This window comes from Adiantum capillus-veneris, chromosome 3, assembly GCF_014529385.1.
Source record: "Adiantum capillus-veneris isolate H3 chromosome 3, ASM1452938v2, whole genome shotgun sequence".
NCBI classification, from domain to species: Eukaryota; Viridiplantae; Streptophyta; class Polypodiopsida; order Polypodiales; family Pteridaceae; genus Adiantum; species Adiantum capillus-veneris.
The window spans coordinates 48,241,907-48,265,591 of NC_140933.1; the positions used below are offsets into that span (position 1 = coordinate 48,241,907).

At 45.5% G+C, this 23,685-nt stretch overlaps 1 pseudogene across 1 annotated transcript in view; it reads left to right on the forward strand.

Annotated features, from left to right (window-relative positions):
- Window positions 1-23,685, forward strand: part of LOC147460874 (putative E3 ubiquitin-protein ligase ARI7) — a 62,128-nt pseudogene that overhangs the window by 27,071 nt on the left and 11,372 nt on the right. Inside the window, exons 2-8 of the transcript XR_015187542.1 lie at window positions 18,149-18,273; window positions 18,358-18,466; window positions 18,560-18,650; window positions 18,741-18,913; window positions 18,983-19,087; window positions 19,166-19,254; window positions 19,346-19,453. The product of XR_015187542.1 is annotated as a putative E3 ubiquitin-protein ligase ARI7 (transcript). The remainder of the gene's footprint in view (window positions 1-18,148; window positions 18,274-18,357; window positions 18,467-18,559; window positions 18,651-18,740; window positions 18,914-18,982; window positions 19,088-19,165; window positions 19,255-19,345; window positions 19,454-23,685) is intronic.

A 23,685-nucleotide genomic window follows, 5' to 3' on the forward strand; every position in this document is an offset into this window, starting at 1 on the left:
CTCCGTGGAGGATACCTCATCCTCTGACAGTTTGGACACCAACGGGCCAATTTATGGAAAGAAAAGAAGATCCTTAGTACTTTCGACTTAGTATGACCATCTTGAGATACAGGGCAAGAGGACCAAGGAGTTCAAGGATAGGGGACAAGTAATCATGTTTGACACATTTTCAGGTTTCAAGGATACCCATCAAGCCCATTTTGGAATGAGTGTGGGCCTTGAGGTGCCTCAGGAGATGCCAATTGAGCTCTTGGATGATTCCTATGAGATTGAGTCACAGGTTTCTCTCCCAGTCGACACCACTGTGAGAGCCAGCAGGATATCGTTTAGTAGAGGAGTTCGATTATTCAGGAGGCTTTGCTTCACCTTCAAATATCCCATTATCCATGTGGTTGCCAACCCACTTCTATGCTCTTGGCCTGTGGCAATTTCTTGACACACCCTTGCGGGATGGGCCATTTTGTGTTTTCATCTTGGAGGTTTCTTCAAGATGAGGTCCGACATTTCAGGTCCAAAGAACCTATGATCACCTTGCATCAGCTCCTCTAGGGCCATTGACAGAGATTACCGTCTGTGATCTTTATAGGAATGGAGGCCAATTTTAGAGACTTTAGTAGATAGTTCTGTCACTACCGGACTAGCGATGCCTTCGAAGTTGGGATGGTCAGAGAGTTCTTCATCTTGGTACCTTCCCTTGGCCTTTGTAGGTTGAAGGACAAGTGGATTCCTGATCTTTGAAAGAAAGAATGGTTTTAGATTTTTTCCCATCTTCTTGACAACAGGGGGCCCTTTGCTGCCCATTGACTATTGAGGGAGGGCAAGGGCTGGAGCAAAGCTGGAGCAAAGTATTTGCATTATATTTGTATGGCGGGCAACGTTGCGAATGTTAACCATTTTCTCTCTCAAATGTGAATCAAATAGGTCCTTGTTTTCCTCTTTGGTTGAAGATCTACGATGTATTTCAAAGCTTTACATGTGACAAATTTAACCATTGATGATGATGCCCGGCGTAGTTCCCTGCCAAGAGGTATTGACCCCAAAGACTGGCGCCCCTTTTGGTATTTTGTTTTATATTAACCTTTGAGCAAAGTACAACTCCCGTGGGTGCTCGCTCTTAGACTTTGCGTCCAGATGCTCTGCAGAGTGAGCCCCCTTGGGTTCATTATAAAGGTTACAAGGGATGCCCAAAAGCAGAGCCCCAAAAATCTCTAATACAAAAGCTTTATAACTCAAAAGCAATTATCCCCAAAATCTGCCAGCATAAAGCAACCAGTGCGAATTACGGAATTCCGTACATTCTGCCACGTCAGCAACCCAACGCGTTTTGCGGAGCAGTCAACGGAAATTGCAGCGTTCGTACACTGCCATGTGTTAGGCTGTCGGCGCAATTTCCTGGTAGCGTATCTGAGGGTGTGTCCGGGGACCAGCCACGTCACCAGTTTGTGACATACCCCCCTCTTGAAAGAATTGTAATCGCCCTCGATTACGCCTGCAAAACAGAGGCCATAAATTGTCTTAGTAGACACTGACTGTTAGTACCGACGCAGCACATGACAAATCACATTCAAAATCATTCCAAATCTCAGACCATGATTAATTGGCAACGTATTTGGTAATCGCATCTAGATGTGGTCGGGACCTCTACAGATGCCCGATTAACTAATCCTTATTGCAATCATGTCTATAGAGATTTATCAGACCGAAATGTTGCAGTCATTTTGTCTTTGAGTTCCTGCACTCAAACAAGTCCAGTACAAATTAATCAATATCATTTTTGGGAATTCCAGTTCATAAAGTCATACAACAGAATACTGTCAGCCCAACAATATCCTGAAACCCAAAGGGACATCAGTGACTCTATTATCAAAAATCGGGGCAATCTGTTGACAAAGGAGCGGGGTGACTCCATTCTTGTGCAAACCCGCTGCACTAGATTCGCCCATGCTGAAATCGACGTTCTATTAGAGTAGACTATGCTAAACCGAATGCTTCAAGGTAAAGTTCCACAATCTGAGGAGTATACTAGGTCCTCCTCCTCCATCCACTTCGCATACAATGCAGGATAGTTCTTGAATTTAACCAAGAACCGCCTAATCACTGTACCTTTAATCTTTCTATCTTTATGTGCCAATACCCGTTCTGGAACGAGTATGTCACAAAGTGATGACGTGGCGGACAGCAAAAACCCTAATTTCTGCCAAAAACCCTAAAATTCCTGCAAACCCTAATTTCTGCTAGAAACCCTAATTTCCGGAAATTGCGGAGGCTGATTTTTTATTTTATTTTATAATAATGACGAGCGACGTGAATCTTGCTTTTTCTCTACGCCATGAGAAAGAGAGAGAACTTGCTTAAAAAAAAAAAAAAAGAGACTCTCTAAGAGAGAGAGAGAGAGAGAGAGAGAGAACTGATGCTTTTTATTTTTAAAAGCTTTTGGGGCTTTGCTTTTGGGGCTTTGCTTTTGGGGCTTTGCTTTTGGGCATCCCTTGGAACCTTTAAATTAGTGGTGAGGGCCCCACTTCTCAGAGCATCTGGACGCAGAGTCTGAGAGTGAAACCCTAGCCACTCTCTTGTACTTTGAACTGATTAATATAAAAAGAAATACCGAAAGGGGCGTCAGTCTTTGGGGCCAATATCTCTAGGCACGGAACTCCGTCGGGCCAATGCAAATCTATTGTGATCTGTGAATTGTTTTGAAGTGATTATTTGGTGCTGTCGCGATTGATTTTTGACTTGGAGTGTCCAAGTCTGTTACAGTGGTATCAGGGCATGGCCGATTTCTCTTCTACGGGAAATCCGATCCCCGATTTTTTTTTTCCCGCGGCACCTATGGCTTCAGGCAATGATCAGTCGACTCCCTCTGCATGTGGAGATGCGGGCTGGGATCACAACGAAGATTCAGACAGAGAGTATGGCTTGCCTCGGCCTACTCAGGCGGAGCAAAGAGAGATGGAGCGTTGTCAATTGATTGGCGATGCAACAAAGATGATGCTAAATTTTGCCAAGGATCCAAAGATGGCAAAATATATGAACCGGACCTCTTTGGAAGAGGTACAGACGGAGTGGCAGAGAACCACAACACCACTCCCGAAACTTGCTCTCAAGAAACCTTCTGCCTCCAAGAATATATGGAGAGGGAACTGGAGAACGTGGTTGATGCACGGATTGCTCAGCTTTTCGACGAGCAAAACAAAGGCAAAAAGCACGGCAAAAAGCAGAAGAAAGGCACCGACTTCCCGGGATATTTGGGTCGTCGGTCGACATTTGACAAGGCAATTTAAGAAGCGCGTCAAGTTTGAAGACCTACCCAGTTCTTCTTCTTCTTCTTCTGACAGTTCTTCTAGCTCTTCAGACTCGAGCGAAGAAGACAGGAAAAGCAAAAAAGCGAAGCAAGAAAAAACGCTTCGGAAAGGGCAAGAAAAAGGCAAGGAAGTCTAAGTCTCGCCCAATGAGTGACACTTCTACAGAGGACTCGTCTACAGACAGTTCAGATTGCGATGACGGAAACTTTTATGCGAACAAGAAGAATTTTTACAAAACTAACTAGTATGACTTTCTAGAAGATAAAAAGTAAGAAAGTCCGAGAGTTTAACGAAGGTGGCCATGTAACAGACTTGGACACTCCAAGTCAAGAATCAACCGCGACAGCACCAAATAACCACTTCAAAACAATTCACAGATCACAATAGATTTGCACTGGCCCGGCGGAGTTCCGTGCCTAGAGATATTGGCCCCAAAGACTGGCGCCCCTTTCGGTATTTCTTTTTATATTAATCAATCATCAAAGTACAAGAGAGCGGTTAGGGTTTCACTCTCAGACTCTGCGTCCAGATGCTCTGAGAAGTGAGGCCCTCACCACTAATTTAAAGGTTACAAGGGATGCCCAAAAGCAGAGCCCCAAAAGCTTCAAAATCAAAAGCATCAGTTCTCTCTCTTAGAGAGAGTCTCTTTTTTTAATTAAAAAAAAAGCAAGTTCTCTCTCTTTCATGCAAAAAGCAACGCCCAAAAGCTGCCAGCGCAAATTGCGGCGCAATTTCCGGAAAATCCGTACAACCTTGCCACGTGGCACTGGCGCCAGAAATTAGGGTTTCAGCCAGCAGTTAGGGTTTCCAGAAATTAGGGTTTGCTGCAAATTAGGGTTTCTGGCAGATTTTAGGGTTTGCAGGAATTTTAGGGTTTCTGCTGTCCGCCACGTCATCACTTTGTGACAGGCCACTCGATCAAGTTTGATACTTTTTTAGGATACTCAGATGCTTCGAAGGCTTTGTCTTTTATACAACAGTTTGACATTGCTTTCGCGGGAGGATGCTATTCAGAGCACTCCAAGGTTCGGAGAGCTGCCTCTTACCTTAAGAGGAATGCTCGTACTTGGTGGTCCACGCTTCTTTTAAACAAGACTGCGCCAGTTAAATGGCTGAAATTTAAGAAGCTTTTTATTTCTTCTTGGTTGATGCAAGAATATGAACGAGATATACGAGCTGCTTGGAACCATCTTCGGATGACCAAGAAAGATACAATCAATGCTTATTGTGAAAGATTCTGGAGCTCTTTTCGACCCGTCTCTTTATTCAAGAAGATCTCGTTCAGAGTACAGATTGAGCAGTTTACCTTGGGTCTACCTACAGAGATCTGAGATCACTGCTTGGAATAGAAGTCAGCTTCTATTCAGGAGTTGATGAGTCATGCGAAGCGGGGCTTTGCCATTCACTCTGGCAGTTTGACCTACCCCACAGATGAGGCCATGACACAACGAGCCGAACAGACTTCTGGAAATGAAAGTAGAAAGAAAAAAGAGCAAACCAGAGAAAAAGGATGCACGACCCAAGCTTACTCTTGAGGAGAGAGCTCGCTTCATCATAGAGGGGAAGTGCTTTGGATGCGGGGAACATGGACATATCTCCGCGAAGTGCCCTAAACAGGCACCGAAAGAACATAATGATAAGAACGACGGCAGGCCTGAGAGTTACGAGAGCAGCTGAGGAATGTGGCAAAAAAGGCAAATACAAAAGCAGAACTGGTACCACATGGCGTGGGACCTGCACCGAATCTAATGAATGAAAGTACAAACTTTGCCGCTTTTGGGGCAAAGTGAAGGATCAGGAAGCTCTTTTGAAGGAGCCAAGGCCAACTTCTTTTCACTTGGAATTGGCGGCTCGATTTGGAATTACGCCCGATAGACTGACGCCACAGGCGAAGGTAGTTCAACTGGCACCCGGATGGGATGTTGCCATTACACCGAGCATTGGCAAACTTTGTTTGCAATGACAGGGGTGTTCAGGGCACGCGAGTGATGTTCTACTCGGAATCCCTCGGTACCACCAGAACTACGCCGTGGTTGACTACCGGGCTGAGAAAGCGACTTTGATAAATGAAGGGCTTAGAGATTGTACTTGATGAACTTCAGTTTCTTACTCATTCTTTTGGGAGAGAACTGAACGATGGATAAAGGTTGAATATGTTTTGACTTGCTCAAAAGAACACCAAGATTTTTCTCCACACTCATGCCGATTGCTTTTCAGAGGGCCTGAAGATCAAACCATTGATCTGATACCTGGAAGCACGCCACCGAACCGGCCATCTTACCGTGTGAGCCAAGCACAGAATGAAGAGATTATGAACCAAGTGAAAGACCTCTTGGAAAAGGGTCTTGTCCAGCCTAGTACTTCACCGTATTGCTCTCCGGTGTTGTTGGTTTTGAAGAAAGACGGATCTTGGAGAAGGTGCATCGATTATAGCACTCTCAACGAAATCACCATCAAGAACAGATTTCCGACTCCTAGGATCGATGATATACTCGACAGGTTACAGGGATCCTCGTGCTTTAGCAGGATTGACATGAAGAGTGGATATCATCAGATCAGGATAGCGTCGGGAGACGTCTACAAGACAGCTTTTCGGACGACTTTTGGGGTTATTTGAGTTTTTGGTGATGCCTTTATGGCTTAACCAATGCTCCTGCGACATTTAACCGGATGATGGACATGATTTTTCGAGAGTACAGGCTTTTTGTTGGCACTTTCTTTGACGACATCATTGTTTTCTCCAAGAATGAGGCATAACACAACGATCATCTACTTCAGGTCTTTCAAGCATTATGAGATCACAAGTTAGTAATTAATGCAAAGAAAAGTGAATTTTTTCTACCAGAGATACACTTTTTGGTACACATTGTCTCAGCAGCAGGAGTGCAAATGGATCCGGCCAAGATAGAGACTATCCGTGATTGGCCCGATTTGAAGAATGTCCATGAAGTTAGAAGCTTCTTGGGACTTTGTTCGTACGACATGTTGGGGTATAGGCGCCTGTGCCTTGCCCGGCTGCCCAGAGTCTGGGCGCCCACTGACTTGTATACCTTATACATAGCATAAGTGTATAGGGGGCTGCTTACTCTTTTGAGTCTCCCCACCCACATCGTGTGAGTCTCTCCTTCTCTCTCTCTCACTCTCCGTCTGTGGTGCTCCCCGATCCCCTTCAATTGGTATCAGAGCTATGGTGACCGCGGAGAGCACGAGGGCTTTGAGAGCTTCGAGGCGATAGCTCGCTCGCTCTCGACGGTGGAGTTCGATCGTGGAGTTTCACGGAGAGAGATTTTAGCTTGAGGAGCATTGTCTTTGGAGCTTAGGAGCTTGGTGTGGTCAACCTTGGTCGAGGAGGCGGTTGCGGCTTCCTTGGTGAGAGGAGCTTTTGAGCTCAGTGGAGCTCGTTAGAGAAGTGCTTGGCGGAGGAGAGCTTGACATTCGAGTGCTTGGATGCTGTTGTGGCAGAGCTCTTGCGTTGGAGCTTGCATTGAGAGGACATTGCATCACGCAAAGTGGAGCAAGAGCAGGTTCAATACTGTGTGCAGCTCGTTTTTGCCATTTTCGGGCTCTAAAACGTAGTTTTTTGCGTAGCTCCGTCATACAGAGTCAGATCTACATGATCCAGGAGTCTAGGTCAGGGTTTTGGCACGCTCCGGACGCGATGGTGATGTCTATTTGTTGAAATTATGCTTTGAATTACAGCAGGTACAGCAGCAGGTTTATTTGTGCACTTTCGGGTCCCAAAAACACTGTTTTTGGTATATCTCACACACACGGAGTATTTTTTGCAGCAACTAGCAAATTCATAGGTGTACACAGGTTTTTGGATATGCATTTGTCCAGAGAGCCACTCATGCGAGAGTGAGCTATGTTGCCATGGTCTTGGCGGTTTATGTATGCCATATATGGATTTGTGTATTTGTTTATGGCTGAGATTATTTGAGTGGTACTCCGGCAAGAGCGGGTATGCTCATATGTATGACTTTGTGAGGTGATTCCGGTCGAGTTTATTCCCGGATTGGCCATCGTGGCATATATTATTGTCTCTTTGAGATTTACTGTTGAGATTTTGCTCCAGTTACAAAGGAGACTTTGCCAAAATTTTGTCAGATATTTATGCGCGATTAAGTCATATTGACTTGTGATTTTGTGTAAGGTTTTGCACGGTTATTGGTGCAACTTTGCATCAGGTTTTGAGCCATATTTGCAGACTTTTGTTGATGCGATTCAAGCCAGTTTAGGGCTGACTTGTATTGACATTGTGGGAGCTCTATTTTGGAGTGTGTCTCACAGGTTTTACATTGTGTTTCTGGCCATATTGGTAGACAGTTTTCAGGTGTTGTTGGTGAGGTGGTTTTGCTTTCTAGTTTGCTACATTGTGCTCATGGCAGAGATAGGTGATCGATTAGATTGTGACCTCTCACAGATGCGCGTGTTTGATGGGTCAGACTTTGCGGCATGGAGAGAGTGTATGCTTGATGCATTGACACAACGAGGGTTGCATCGACCATTGAGTGGTGATGCAGGTAGACCTTCAAACATGTCTGACGATCAGTGGCAGGAGCTAGAGAAGATGGCACTATCTACACTCTCTTTGCACCTTGCAGAATCTGTATATGCTCTTGTTATGTATGAGACTACTTCGAGAGCACTTTGGCGCAGATTACATGATATGTATGATAGATCTGAGTCATCACGGACTCGTGTGAGACATGTACATTCACGAGCACGCCGACAGGTGACATGTTGGTATTGTGGTCATTCTGGACACCTTAGACGGCGTTGTTTTCGTCGTATGCGACATCGTAGGAGACATGGCAGTCTCAGAGATGTATGTAGTGATGCCATGGACTCAGTTGCTTTGACAGTTGAGGCACATGTAGTGTCGGAGTATACTAGTGACGGGGATGTCACTTTTACCTTGAGCTATGCACGAGATGCTATACATGTGGATAGTGCACTCCCTTCGCAGTGGTTGCTAGACGCAGATGCTATGTTTCATGTCAGGCCGCATCGTGCATGGTTTTGTAGCTATTCTAGCGGGATGCTTGGCAGTGTACGTTTGACCGATGGATCGGTGCATGCGATAGCAGGTGCAGGAGATGTGAGACTGTTATTACCGAGTGGTGCATCTTACTTGTTACGACATGTGCGCTATGCACCAGATTTGACAGTGAGTCTGATCTTGATTGGTCAGCTTAGAGATTGTGGATGTCAGATTTCGCTACGAGAGCGAGATTTTGTGATGCATTTGGGTTCGCTAGTGATTGCGAGAGGTGCCAGGAGTGGTACAGGTTACCCATTGCATGTGGATCACGCGAGAGACGGTGCTGTCTCTGTGATCATGTAGCCAGGTAGACAATGAGAGAGCAGGCGAGTCTCTTTTGCTTATGGGTTGCAGGATGCTTTGCATGGAGTGCAGAGTAGTGAGCTCGTTGTGCACACAGTTAGGGCACAACTTGAGCAGTCACACAGAGAGGTGACAGAGTCAGACATGCATGCTTTGCTAGTGACTGAGCAAAGCAGAGAGTCAGTTGTGCGAGATACTTCTATGCAGGATAGACAGGTAGAGCGGTCTTGCTCTAGTGAGTCACGACAGAAGGACGTTGTGCAAGAGTCTATGCATACGGAGTTAGAGCATGAGAGCTCTAGTGAGTCACAGCAGATTGAGTCGTCATGTTTGCAGTGGATGATTGCAAAGGAGGCTGAGACGTCAGCGATTATGCAATCATTCCTTTCTATGCTCGACAGTGAGCATGGGGATATAGTTGTGCAGGATATGTCTTCCAGCAGACATCTAGAGCAACTGGTTTGCTCTGAGGTTGCACGACAGGTTGATGCGTCTTTTGCGGACAGTCAGGAGATGCATGTGGCTGACACACCTTGTCATTCAGACGTGCCTATTTCCAGGGATATATATGTTGATGCATGCTCCGTAGAGCTAGCAGGGCCCGCTAGCATTGCATCGGCATTCGGTGGTCTCATGTATGAGATGTTGATCCTGAGACCGGATATCGCAGCTGCAGTGGGAGCATTTGCAGTTGGGGTTGTCAGTCATTTGTTGACTGATGATGGCATAGTGCACGAGGGAGATATGCAGGTATTGCGTACATACTTTTAGTACGTGTGGTATGTTTGGTGGTGTATGGACTTACACGGGAGCAGGACAGCCCGATGCACACGATCACAGCCAGCCAGTGGGCATCGGTTGAGAGTGGTTTTCTCTCACCTTTTGTAGTCTTTAGACTAGGTTCCCTTGCTTAAAGGCACAGTCGCCTTTAAGTGGGAGGTTGTTGGGGTATAGGCGTCTGTGCCTTGCCCGGCCGCCCAGAGTCTGGGCGCCCACTGACTTGTATACCTTATACATAGCATAAGTGTATAGGGGGCTGCTCACTCTTTTGAGTCTCCCCACCCACATCGTGTGAGTCTCTCCTTCTCTCTCTCTCACTCTCCGTCTGTGGTGCTCCCCGATCCCCTTCACGACAGGCGGTTCATACGAAAGTTTGCAGAGGTTGCTTCCCCTTTGCATATCTTGACACAGAAAGGAGTCCCTTTCTCGTTGGGACCCCACAGAGGTGACTGCCTTTCCGACATTGAAAGAGAAATTGACTATAGGGCCTGTTTTGACTTTGCCGGACTTGCGGAAGTCATTTGAAGTATATTGTGATGCTTGTGGTCGTAGTCTGGGTGCGGTCTTGATGCAAGAAGGCCATGTCATAGCTTACGAGAGCCGTTTGTTCTCTAGGCCGGAGATGACAACACAGATCTATGAGAAAGAGCTTTTGGCGGTTATCCATGCTCTTACTCAGTGGCGGCATTACCTACTCGGAGCGAATTTTACTGTCTTTACAGTCCAACAGAGTTTGCGCTACTTCTTGTCACAGAAGCAGCTTTCGGAAAAGCAGATGCGGTGGGCGAACATCTTGTCATATTTCCACTTCCAGATTGTCCATGTGCAGGGACAGAAGAATGTGGTGGCAAATGCTTTGTCTCGGAAACCGTTGGTTCTGGCTGTTTCCGCGATACATCATAGGAGCTTCGAGGATATGGTCGATCATTATGCCACAGATACAGATTTTGCAGATATATTCACACGGATACGGGATGGGGAGACAATAGCTGGATACTCCCTTCGGGAAGGCTACTTCACAGCCGTTGAGGGATAAGGTTATGACTGAATGCCACTGTCCACCTTTTACGGGTCACCGCTGCATTGCTTCCACCATGAAGGGGGTAGAGAGATACTTCTTTGGGCCGAGACTCAAAAAGGATGTGGAAGAGTTTGTCCGCAGTTGCTTGGTATGCCAGAAGGTCAAGTTTGATAGGCATAAGGCACAGGGATTGTTACAGCCTTTACCCATACCCACCCACCCCTGGGAAAGTATTGCAATGGATTTCATTTTTGATCTCCGAAGAACACAGCATGATCACGATGATTTTCCGATTATATGGCACGTCTGAGACGATTGTCTCCGACAGAGACCCCAGATTTATGAGTTTGTTTTGGAAGGCAATTTGGGAGAACATTGGCACGCAGTTGCAGTTCTCGTCATCGTTCCACTTGCAGACTGACGGGCAATTTGAGATTGCCAATTCAGTGATTTTAGATTTATTGAAGTCTTGTATCTCGGATCAAAAGACTCAATGGAAAAAGAACTTACCTTTGGTGGAATTCACCTACAATAACACGATACACTCTTCGACGGGGAAGACGCCATGTGAGATTGTTGAAAGTGCTGCGAAGGTTCCATCCTTCCTGAGCACGAAAGATTAGATATTTGAAGCGGATGAATATTCGCGAGATTTGGATACGGCTTTTGCCAAGGTCCGCGAGACTTTGCAGGAGTCTCAAGAACGACAGAAAAAGGCAGCGGATCGCCATCGTCGCGACTTGAAATTGAAGGAGGATGATTGGGTGCTCTTACGTTTTGAGAAGGCATGCCTACGAAAGAAAAAGGGAAAGAAGAGGCTTTTTCCAAAGCTTAGTATGCGATACTACGGACCTTTCCAGATCACTGACAAGATAAATGATGTCTCCTTCCGATTGAAACTGCCAGATACTTGAAGGATTCACAATGCATTGCATGTGAGTCTCTTGAAACCTGTTAAGGGTGATGTGCCTGATGAGCAACCCGAAGTGGAAGAAAACGAGGAGATCCTTGTTCGTGAACAAATTTTGGCACATAACGATACGAAGAAAGGTAAAGTCCAAAGGCGGTTCTTGGTTTAGTTCAAGAACTTTCCTGCATTTGATGCGAAGTGAATGGAGGAGGAGGACCTAGCAGATACTCCTCGGATTGTGAAACTTTACCTCGATGTTTTGGTTTAGCATAGTCTACTCCAAACGGAACCCAGAATTCAGCTTGGCCGGAGATCTGGTGCAGTGGGATGCACAAGAGGGGAGTCACTCCGCTCCCTTGTCAACAGATGCCTTGATTTTGATACTAAAGTCACTGTTGTCTCTTTGAGCTTCAGGGATACTGAGAGCTGACAATATTCTGCTGGATGACTTTATGAAATGGAATTCCTGATAATGATACTGATTTGTTCTTGACTTCTTGTGAGTGCAAGAATCGATAGCCGAAATGATTGCAACATTTTGGTCTGATTGATCTCGAATAGACATGGTTGCAATAGGGGTTAGTCAATCGGACATCGATGAGGTCCCGATTGGACCTAGATGTGATTGCTAGCTACATTGCTGATAAATCATGGTCTAAGATCCGAATGAATGTTGAATGTCATGTGATGTCCTGTGATGTCTGGTGATGTCCTGTGATGTCGTGTGATGTGACTGTCGATTTTGTACATGTGCTAGATGTGTGTTCCTAGTACGTAGGTACTAACAGTCAGTGTCTGCTAAGACGGTTTATGGCTTTTGTCGGTTTTGCAGGCGTAATCGCGGTCGATTACAATGCTTTCAAGAGGGGGGTATGTCACAAAGTGATGACGTGGCGGCGGACAGCAAAAACCCTAATTTCTGCTAGAAACCCTAATTTCTGCTAGAAACCCTAATTTTTGGAAATCGCGGAGGTTGAATATTTTTTTTATTTTTTTAAAAATGACGAGCGACGCGAATCTTGCTTTTTCTCTACGCCATGAGAAAGAGAGAGAACTTGCTTTAAAAAAAAAAAAAAGAGACTCTCTAAAAGAGAGAGAGAGAGAACTGATGCTTTTTATTTTTAAAAGCTTTTGGGGCTTTGCTTTTGGGCATCCCTTGTAACCTTTAAATTAGTGGGGAGGGCCTCACTTCTCAGAGCATCTGGACGCAAAGTCTGAGAGTGAAACCCTAGCCACTCTCTTGTACTTTGAACTGATTAATATAAAAAGAAATACCGAAAGGGGCGTCAGTCTTTGGGGCCAATATCTCTAGGCACGGAACTCCGTCGGGCCAGTGCAAATCTATTGTGATCTGTGAATTGTTTTGAAGTGGTTATTTGGTGTTGTCGCGATTGATTTTTGACTTGGAGTGTCCAAGTCTGTTACAGAGTATCTCCTCGCTTTCCTCCACTTCGGGTTGCTCATTTGGCTCCCCATCAAGGGGCACATCGCCAATATAAGGTTTCAAGAGACTCACATGAAAAGCATTGTGAATCTTCCAAGTATCGAGGAGCTTCAGTCTAAAGGAGACATCATTTATCTTTTCTTTTATCTAGAAAGGTCCATAGTATCTCATGCTAAGCTTTGGAAAGCCGCTTCTTTTCCTTTTTCTTTCTTAGGCGTGCCTTCTCAAAACGTAAGATCACCCAATCGTCTTCCTTTAATTTCAAGCCGCGACGATGTCGATCTGCTGCCTTCTTGTGTCTTTCCTGAGGTCTCGCTAAAGCCTCCCAGACCTTGGCAAAAGCAGCGTCCAAGTCCCATGTGTAATGGTCGGCTTCAAAAATCTTATCTTTCGTGCTTAGGAAGGGTGGAACCTTCGTAGCAACTTGTCAATAATGTAAAATGGCGCCTTCCCCGTCGAAGAGTGGATCGTATTATTGTAGGCAAATTTCACCAAGGGCAAAAACTTTTCCCATTGAGTCTTCGGATCAGAAATGTAAGACTTCAATAAATCCATTACTACTGAATTTGCAATCTCAGATTGCCCATCAGTCTGGAGGTGGAAGGATGACGAGAACTACAACAGTGTGCCAATGTTCTCCCAAATAGCCTTCCAAAACAAACTCGTGAATTGGGGATCTCTGCCAGAGACTATTGTCTCAGGCATGCCATGTAATCTGAATATCTTGGCAATGAACAGTCTCGCTAAATGATCCAGCTTGACTGTTTCCTTCACTGGAATGAAATGAGCTTGCTTGCTAATCTATCAATAACAGTCCAGATACCATCGTGCCCACTTTGTGTCTTTGGAAGATAAAAAATAAATCCATAGCAATACTTTCCCAAGGGTGGTGGGAATGGGTTAAGGCTGTAATAATCCCTATGCTTTATGCCTGTCAAACTTGACCTTCTGGCATACCAAGCAACTGCATACAAAATCGTCCACTTCCTTCTTGAGTCTCGGCCAAAAGAAGTAACGGTCCATACCTTTCAAGGTGGTATCAATGCCTCGGTGACCCGTAAATGGTGGACAGTGGCATTCGGTTAGAACCTTTTCCCTCAACGGCTGTGTAACGCACAACATCGTTTTCTTCATCAAGTAGCCATCCCGTATTGAATATCCTGGTACTACCTCCCCATTTTGTATTCGACTGAATACATCTGAAAAATCTCGATCTGTGGTGTACTGATCGACCATGTCCTTGAAGCTTCTATGGTGAATCATGGAAATAGCCAAGACTAACGGCTTCCGGGACAAAGCATCTGCCACCAAGTTCTTCTGTCCCTGCACATGGACAATCTGGAAGCGAAACTGTGACAAGATGTTAGCCCACTGCATTTGCTTTTCCGATAGCCGAGTCTGTGACAAGAAGTAGCGTAAACTCTGATGAGCAGTGAAGACCGTAAAATCGGCTCCCAGTAGGTAATGTCGCCACTGAGTAAGTGCATGGATAACCGCCAAAAGCTCTTCCTCATAAATCGGTGCTGTCAATTCCGGCCTTGAAAACAATCGGCTCTCATAGGCAATGACATGGCCTTCTTGCATTAAGACCGCACCCAGACTACGACCACAAGCATCACAATATACTTCGAATGGCTTTTGCAAATCGGGCAAAGTCAAAACTGGTCCCGTAGTCAATTTCTCTTTCAAAGTCTGAAAGGTAGTCACCTCTGTGGGTCCCCACGAGAACGGGACTCCTTTCTGTGTCAAGATATGCAAAGGGAAAGCAACCTCTTCAAATTTTCTAATGAACCGCCGGTAGTAAGAACATAAGCCCAATAAGCTACTAACTACATGGACATTCTTCAAATCGGGCCAATCATGTATAGTCTCAATCTTGGCCGGGTCGATCTGTACTTTTGCTGCTGAGACAATGTGTCCCAAAAATGATATCTCTGGTAAGAATAATTCACTCTTCTTGACAGTGATTACTAACTTGTGATCTCGCAATGCTTGAAAGATCTGCAGCAGATGGTGTGTATGTTCTACCTCATCCTTGGAGAAGATTATAATGTCATCAAAGAAAGTGCCAACAAAAGATCTGTACTCTCTGAAAATCCTGTCCATCATTGGGTTAAATGTCGTTAGAGCATTGGTAAGGCCAAAAGGCATCACCAAAAATTCATATAAACTAAAGCTCGTTCAAAAAGCTGTCTTGTAGATATCTCTCTGCGCGATTCTAATTTGATGACATTCACTTTTCAAATCGATCCTGCTGAAACAAGAGGATCCCTGTAGTCGGTCAAGAATATCATCGATCCTCGGAATCGGAAATCTGTTTTTGATGGTGATTTTATTGAGAGCTCTATAACCAATACACTTTCTCCAAGATCCATCTTTCTTTAAAACCAACAACACTGGAGAGCAGTAGGGTGAAGTCTCGGCTGAATAAGAGCCTTTTCCAAAAGGTCTTTCACTTGGTTCATAATCTCTTCATTCGGGGTTCGGCTAACATGGTAAGGTGGCCGGTTCGATGATGTGCTTCTAGGTATCAAATCAATAGTATGATCCTTAGGACGAGATGGTGGCAACTCGCCTCGTAGCCCCTTAGAGAAACAATTAGCATGTGTGGAGAAAATCTTGGCGTTCTTTTTCGAGGTCAAAACATATACGATCTTCAATCATCATTTAGTTCTCTCCAGAAAATCGAGTAAATAAATTGAATTTCATCAGTACAATCTCTTTGCCCTTCATTTGTCAAAGTCGCTTTCTCAGCCCGATAGTCGACCACTGCGTTGTTCTTGTGGTACCAAGGGATTTCTCGGAGGACATCACAACCTTCCTAAGGGCATCACGTAGAAGTCCTCGTGCCCTAAATATCCCTGACATTGCAAACAAGGGATGATCGGTGTAATGAAAACATCTCGACCGGGTGTTGCTAGAACTGCCTCCGCCTGTGGCTTCAGCCTATCGGGCGTAATTCCAAGTCGAGCCACCAATTCAAGTGAAAAGAAGTTGTCCTTGGCTCCTCCATCAAAGAAAAAAAATGAGGGCTTCCTTATCTTTCACTTTGCCCAGTTTTGTACTTTCGTTCATCTGATTCGGTTCAGGCCCCACGTAATGTGGTGCCAGTTCTATTTTCATTTGCCTTTTTTGCCACGTTCCTCGGCTACTCTAGAACTCTGTGGCCCGTCTTCAATCTGTTTTTGCAGTGCCTTTTTGGGGCACTTTGCGGAGATGTGTCCAAATTCCCCGCAACCAAAACACTTCCCCTCTTTGAGATAGATAGCCCTTTCTCTAAGAGTCAATCGAGGACGTGTATCTTTCTTTTCTTTGTCCTGCGAACTCTTTCTCTTTCTACTTTCATTGTGAGAGGTTTGTTGGGTTCTCTGAGTCAAGATCTCATCAGTGGGGTAAGTCAAATTTCCCGAATCTATCGCAAAACCCTGTTTCGCATGACCCATCAATTCTTGAATAGATTTCGACTTTTGTTCTAGGCAGTAGTCTCGGATCTTTGTAGGGAGTCCGCAACAAAACCGCTCAATCTGTTCCTTAAAAGAGACCTTCTTAAATGAAGAGGTTGGTAGAAAGGAGTTTCAAAATCTCTCGCAATAAGCGTCCAAAGAATCTCCCTTGGTCATCCGAAGATGATTCCAAGCGGTTCGTATATCTCGTTCGTACTCTCGAGTCAGCCAAGAAGAAATAAAGAGCCTTTTGAATTTCAACCATTGAACTGGAGCTTCCTTCCTCAAAAGAAGAGAGGACCACCATGGTCGAGCATTTCCCTTGAAGAAAGATGTAGCTCTCCTAATCTTGGAGTGCTCTGAGTAATGCCCTCCAAAGAAAGCTATGTCAAACTGCTGAATGAAGGCCAAAGCCATCGGAGCATCTCGGAACCCAGAAAAGGATTCAAACTTAGTCGAGTGTCCACCTTCTTTGAATTCTTTTGTTTTCTTGCTCTTGTCTTCGAGGAAGTCATATTGGTTGGCTCTGTAGAAGTGCTTCTTTTCAAGAGTGCTTGTCCATGTCTTTCTCCGAGTACACGTTCCACTTTTCTGCAGTTATCTGTCTTTTCGGCTTTCCTTCCGACATGAGAGAAGAAGCAATGGCCACAATCCATCTTAAGTAAATCTTATCAATCAGGTAATCCTTTAGGTATATTGCCAATCTCGGGTCCCTAGAGTACTTAATCAATCTATTCAAACATATGCCAATCTGCAGTTGACATTTGTACTCCTTTCTGGCAAACTTGTCCGAAAAAAATTTGCCCAAATCTTCATTCTTTTCTTCAGTTCTCGCGCCGGATTTTCAACTTTTCTTTGTCTTCCCACTGAGAGGTGTCATCTCTGTCAGATTCTTCACGAGAACCCATGTGTAATCTGGGATTCTTTATGGCTTTATGCCTTGTAAGACAGAGCGATGAAGACGGGAGCACGCCCGATGCGCGATGTATGAAGGGTGGGAGTGGCTAATAACTCCGGGGTCGGGACGCAAAGATTCTTTCCCAAAAGGTGTGTGCGTTGCAAAAAGGATCGGATCCTCCGTAGAAGAAGAATCTTTTTGTGCTCTGATACCACTATAACAAACTTGGACACCCCAAGTCTAGATTCTACCGCGACACAACAGAGATTCACTTTAAAACAATTCACAAAAGACATCACAGCCTGGCGTAGTTCCGTGCCAAGAGGTATTGGCCCCAAAGACTGGGGCCTTTTCGTTATTTCTTTTTATATTAACCTTTGAGCGAAGTACAACTCCCTCCAGATGCTCTGCAGAGTGAGCTCCCTTGGGTTCATTATAAAGGTTACAAGGGATGCCCAAAAACAGAGCCCCAAAAATCTCTAATTCAAAAGCTTTATAACTCAAAAGCAATTATCCCCAAAATCTGCCAAGCAGCCAGCGCGAAGTACGGAATTCCGTACATTCTGCCACGTCAGCAGCCCAACGTGTTTTGCAGAGCAGTCGGGGGAAATTGCGGCGTCCGTACAGTGCCATGTGTCAGCCTGTTGGCACAATTTCCGGGCAGCGTGTTTGAGGGTGTGTCCGGGGGCCAGCCATGTCACCAATTTGTGACATGATTGCTAGCAACTCCCTATGTTATATTATAAGGCCATAGAGCAGGTGTTTTATGAGATTTACTTCTCACATTTGTCAAGGAACCATCCTCATTTGGAGGACATGAGTGCACAGTTGGGGGTCAGAGATTATGTGTTAAAGGTAGACCGAGAAAGTTGGGATCAACAGTCTTATCAGAAGTATTGCCCGTTTGTGCACTTAAACCATTTTCAAGGCTTAAACTTTTGAGAGGCTCCTATGGAGAACCTTTCATTCTAATTTCATTTGAATTTCTTATTCTTTTTTGCAGTTGCCATTTACTGTTTTAACTGAAAAGGCTATTACACAACGTCAAGAGGCGGCTATTGAAAGTGTAGTGTCGGTGCTGTCATTATCTAAAACACAGGCTGGTATGCTTTTGCGGAATTTTGAGTGGTAAGCAAAAGTTAAACCAGATCGACTTTCGGTAAAATGTTCTTGGTTTTAGGTATGTGCTTATAAATGATAACCATGTTGAAGGTGTGTTAACCGAGTCCACGAGGAATGGTTTGCCGACGAATTCAGAGTTCGTGATCGTGTTGGTTTGCTGGAAAAGTCCATCAAGCCACACATCGTAGGGCTTAGAGAGGTCAGTTAGTGTCTCATTGTATAATAAGGTTTTTGTTTGGTAATAGGTTTGGGGTTATTTGTTAAAGCATGCCTTTTTTATTAACTTCTACAGATAAAATGCGGCATCTGTTTAGAGTATCATCCCATTGAGAGGATGCAGGCAGCTTGTTGTGACCACGTTTTTTGCTTGTCATGCTGGGCCGGTGAGTTCATGGTGTATATATCCCAATGCTCTAATGGTATGTGAAGTGAGGCTAAAATTCAGGTTTATTTGACTATACTTCACCTTGCAGGCTATGCACATACATCTATAAGTGACGGCCCAGGTTGCCTCTCATTGCGATGTCCCAATCCTGACTGCAATGCTGCAGCGGGTGAGGACCTTATTTTGTCTTTGGTGCCGGAAGAGGACAAGAAGAAGTACAGGCGCTACATACTCAGATCCTATGTTGAAGCTAATAGAAAGGTAGCTAACTTTCTTACACAAACAGTTGCTTAAGCCTTTCTTGTATGTTTTGAACGTTTTCTTTTGCAGGCCAAGTGGTGTCCAGCACCTGGGTGCGAGAATGCTGTGGAGTTCACTCCAGGAAGTGGTCTGCAAGATGTTACCTGTGACTGTGGGCATAATTTTTGTTGGAAGGTATGTAAATGAACCTTTTGGATAGCCAAAACCATCTATCAATTTTGATAACTGCAATGTGATCTTGGTTGACTTTAGTGCTCAGAAGAGGCCCACAGACCCGTTGAATGCACCACTGTTGCAAGATGGATTTTAAAAAACTCGGCTGAGTCGGAAAATATGAACTGGTTCAACTCTCCCCATAGCACTGTTTTGGGTTCACCTCTTTGTTTTTTCGCCAAGAATAGGCAATTGATTTTTTGTTCTTCTTTTTGACAGGATTCTTGCAAATTCCAAACCTTGTCCGAAATGTAAACGTCCAATCGAAAAGAATTTGGGTTGCATGCACATAACCTGCACACCACCATGCAAATTCGAATTTTGCTGGTAATCCATTCTCAGACAACCCAAAACCAATCTTTTTTTCCTTCTCTCTCTCTCTCTCTCTCTCTCTCTCTCTCTCTCTGGTCATCCTGAGTTATGCATATAAGGTTAAAAGAGTAGTAGAAAGAGAACAACACTGTAAAAAGACACGTGGAACGAACATGTGTCTACTTGTGCCATTGCCCTACGTAGTACAAAAGAACAAAAGCAAGTGGCAATAATTAGGTGCCTAGCACTGTTTTTACACTCTCACAAATTTCAGAGATGAAATCACGTCGCTAGACTTGCACAAAAATTATGCCACATCTGCATTTTGTCCACTCTACTTACAGGTTTAAGGAGCCATAGGATTCCCAGAATGGGTTCTCTGCTTTATGAAGGTTCTCTTTGCAGTCTCCAAGTTGTAGCTCCAAACTTTCCAGACAACCATGTCGTTGTACTAGCTATCCTAGCCCGATACTGGTGGCCATTTCACGCATCTACAGGCGCACCATCTGTTTGCGTTCACAAAATCGTGTGAGTACTCATTATAAAAGAGGATATGACATCGTGACTATTGATCTCCTCGGGAACCCGAAGACGGTAGCCTCTCCAGAGGACAAATACAAATGTTCGAAACTTACACTTATTTCATGAAAATGGCGGGGAAAAGAAATTTAGCAAATTTTTACCTGGAGTGCCACCACGGTGTGAATCGAAGCCCAAGGACTGTCCAAAAATTTACGGATGAAAGTGGATCTGGTTGCAGATGACAAAAGACATGAGCACCATCAAGGAGAGAAGTCTCGAGAGAGAATCTTTTCTCCTATTAAAGCGAGATGTAAAACTCTCTCTCTCTCTCTCTCTCTCTCTCTCTCTCTCTCTCTCTCTCTCTTCACTCGTGTTTCTCAGGCTGCAGAGGAGGCTAGTGATTGCACAGGATCAGCTCTACTGCTGCTGCTCGCCATCTGTAATCCAGGCAGCGCTCTCCACAGAAGGTCAGCAAAACACGTCCGCAGGCAAGTGGAGGGCTACGCACGCGGGTACTGCAGGTTTATTTGCGCTAAAAAAGACACGTCAGCCTAAGGTTAACGTTTGACGTGCAGTGGGCAGCAAACGGCCAAGGTCTCGTGCAGCTTCTACAACAGTGTACAAACAGGAACCACATACCACGACTCTCTCTCACCATTCTTGCTGCTGCCCATTGCTCCTGTCACTTGCACATTTCATCCCCATCACACCCAACCATAGTCTTTACACACAGCAGCAGCACAAAACACTTTCACTGCACAATATTCATACAGTCTGTCATCACACACACACCTGCATTGCATCATTACTACATAGTTCTGCACATTGCACTTTATTAACAGAAACAGCACACGGAAAAAAGAGAAAAAAGAAAAAAAGAAAAAAAAAGAAACAGCAGGAACGTACAGATTGTCAGCCAAAACCAAACAGCAGGATCAGGTTACAGATTTTCAGCAAGCATAGAATTTCCAGAATTGCTTCTCTCTCAGCAGACAGATTTTCAGCTATATTATGTATGCATAATCGAGGACAACAAATATATTCACATGGTGCAGGTATCTTAATAAACCAAAATGGGGCTGAGCCTCTGGATATTTGGCAGTGCAGACTGAGTGTCCCGCAGTGGGCTGTGGTAGTGCATATACCCGCATTCGGGTTGTGGTTATTACTTCTCCGCCTGGACTCAGCCGAGCGAGAGCGTCGAGCTATACCCGCATCGCCAATGGAGGCCATGAGCGCTTCGCCAGTGGAGGCCATGATCGTTTCGCCAGTATGTAAGCCCCATACGAAGGAAACCTTTGTGCTTACAAACAAGCGGATAACACAAATGGAAAGGGAAATGAAAGAATGGAAACTAGAGACGGAGGGATGGTGGAAAGAGAGGTTTCTTCAAATGTTCCTCAACGAAGGCGCGCAATGGAAGAAGGAGAAAGAGGACTTGCACGCAGAGCTACAAGCACTTAAGGCGGATTCACAAGCACTTAGAGAAGAGGTCACTGCCCTCAAGCGAGAGCTTGCGGATAGAGTAAGCAGTGGACTGGAAGAAGCGGAATTCCAGCCCTCGGTGATAGAGGAGATCAAGGTCATTAAGGAGCAGGTACGGATGATCACAGAGGAGGAGGAGGAGAAGGTGGTAAAGACGTCTTCGTGGATGGATGTGATCACGAAGACGCAGAAGAAGGCGGATGAGGCCGAGAAATGGATAGAAGTCTCTAAGAAAGGGAAAGGGAAAGAAACCACATCCGTTCCCACTCCTACAATCATCAACATGACTCTAGAAGAAGAGCAACGAAGGAAAACTAGAGCCTTGCATGTAAGAGTAACCAGTCTAAAAGACCGAGATGATGTGGCAGGGGAAGACGAAGAACTTCTCCGCATGATGGGTAGTGAGGCTACTCATACAAAGGCATGGAGGGTGGGGAAGAAAACGGGCATATGCTTGGAGATGACCTCACTCTCACACAGCTTGCGCATATGAGAGAGGTAATGCCAGAGATTCAAGCGGCAAGGGAGAAGGGAAAGACGGCCTTCTACAGAGATACATCGTCTTCTACTCTGAGACACATCAGGCCCCGGGGCAATCTATGCCTCACATTAGTGGATATAGATGGGAGAGAGCCTGTAGAGAGGAGACATGATCAGAGCACAGAGGGCGGGGCTCAGGAGAAGTGGCAGTGTTATTCAGGGAGGAGTTGTAGCCATTGATACATATAGCCTGCAGGGATGAGCAAGCTAGGTACATGTGGGTGAGATTGAGAGCAGAGACAGGGAGATATCTCTACATTGCTATTTGCTACTTTCCCCCGAGTACGTCAGTTTATGCACCACCTAGAGGACAGTCCCCCTTCTCTATTTTGGATGATGACATATGGGAGTTCTCTAAAGATGGTGACATCGTCATTCTAGGGGATTTCAATGCTAGGACTGCCCATCATCAGACAGTATCTTATGATACTTTAGAGGAGATGCTGAGAGAGTTGGATGTTGTAGAGACGGGCCTATCCAGACTATCACAGGATGGAGAACACACTGAGTATGGAGATACTTGATAGACATGGGGACTGCACATGGATTGGCCATCTTGAATGGCCTACAGAGATTTCCCGCTGCGGGGGGTTTTACATGCTTTCCACACAGACATGGAGCCAGCACCGTGGATTATGTCATGGCACAGCCGAGCCTCATCTCTAGTATCCAGGACCTCACGGTTGGACCCAGACCTGTTGGTGTGGCAGTGGACCATGCTCTTGTGTCGTTTACTATCTCTTTTCAATTTAGTGTAGCACACATGCTACGGGCAACAGTCCCTACTCGCTACACCTTTAGGCGGGAGATGGACTTTGTATGCATAGATGGGATCCACAGACGCCTGTGCACAGAGGAGCCAGGGCGACCTCTGGAGGAGCTTACTACTATACTGACACAGACACTACAGGATGCAGCAGCAGAGGCATACCCACATACCCAGCTGAGCAGAGACGCCGTTCGGGGAGCATGCCCCAGAACAGTTGGTATGATGAGGAATGCCGGGACACTAGAGCTAGACTTCAGAGGGAGGTGCTTTTGGGGGACATCACTCATAGACAGTCACAGATTGACTTTCGACGCCTAGTGCGGCGGAAGAAGAGGACTTTGCTGGCTCGCCTAGAGCAGGATCTATACCAGCTATTCTTGAGTCAGGACTCACGTGAGGCATGACGGCTCTTTCATGAGCACTCCCCCCCCCTCCCCCTGCCATCACTTCTACAAAGGCCTGGGGCCAGTATGCATCATCTCTGTACATGGTTCTTGAGCAGCCCCCCCTTCTCGACCCCGCCGATCCATGCCCACACACATGTGCTTTTTTCACCGCTGAGATGGTGAGGAAGGCCATTGACAGGATGAGGACTGGGAGAGCATATGATCATGATGGCTTAGTGGCTGAGCATTTCACGCATGCCAGAGATTTACTAGTAGAGCTTCTAGCAGTTATGTTTAACCGTGCCATGTGTGAGGGCTTGCCTGATACTTGGAGCCTATCTACTATTGTACCTATCTTCAAGTCGGGAGACCCTATGGAGCCTGGGAATTATCGCACTATCATTATTGGACACACATTGGCACGGTTGTACGCATCTATTCTTGAGCAGCAGCTGAGTAGATGGGCAGAGAGGGAGGGATACGCGCAGCCGGGCAGGCAGGTTTCAAGAGGGGTTTTGACCATATCTTGACACTCAGAGCCATCA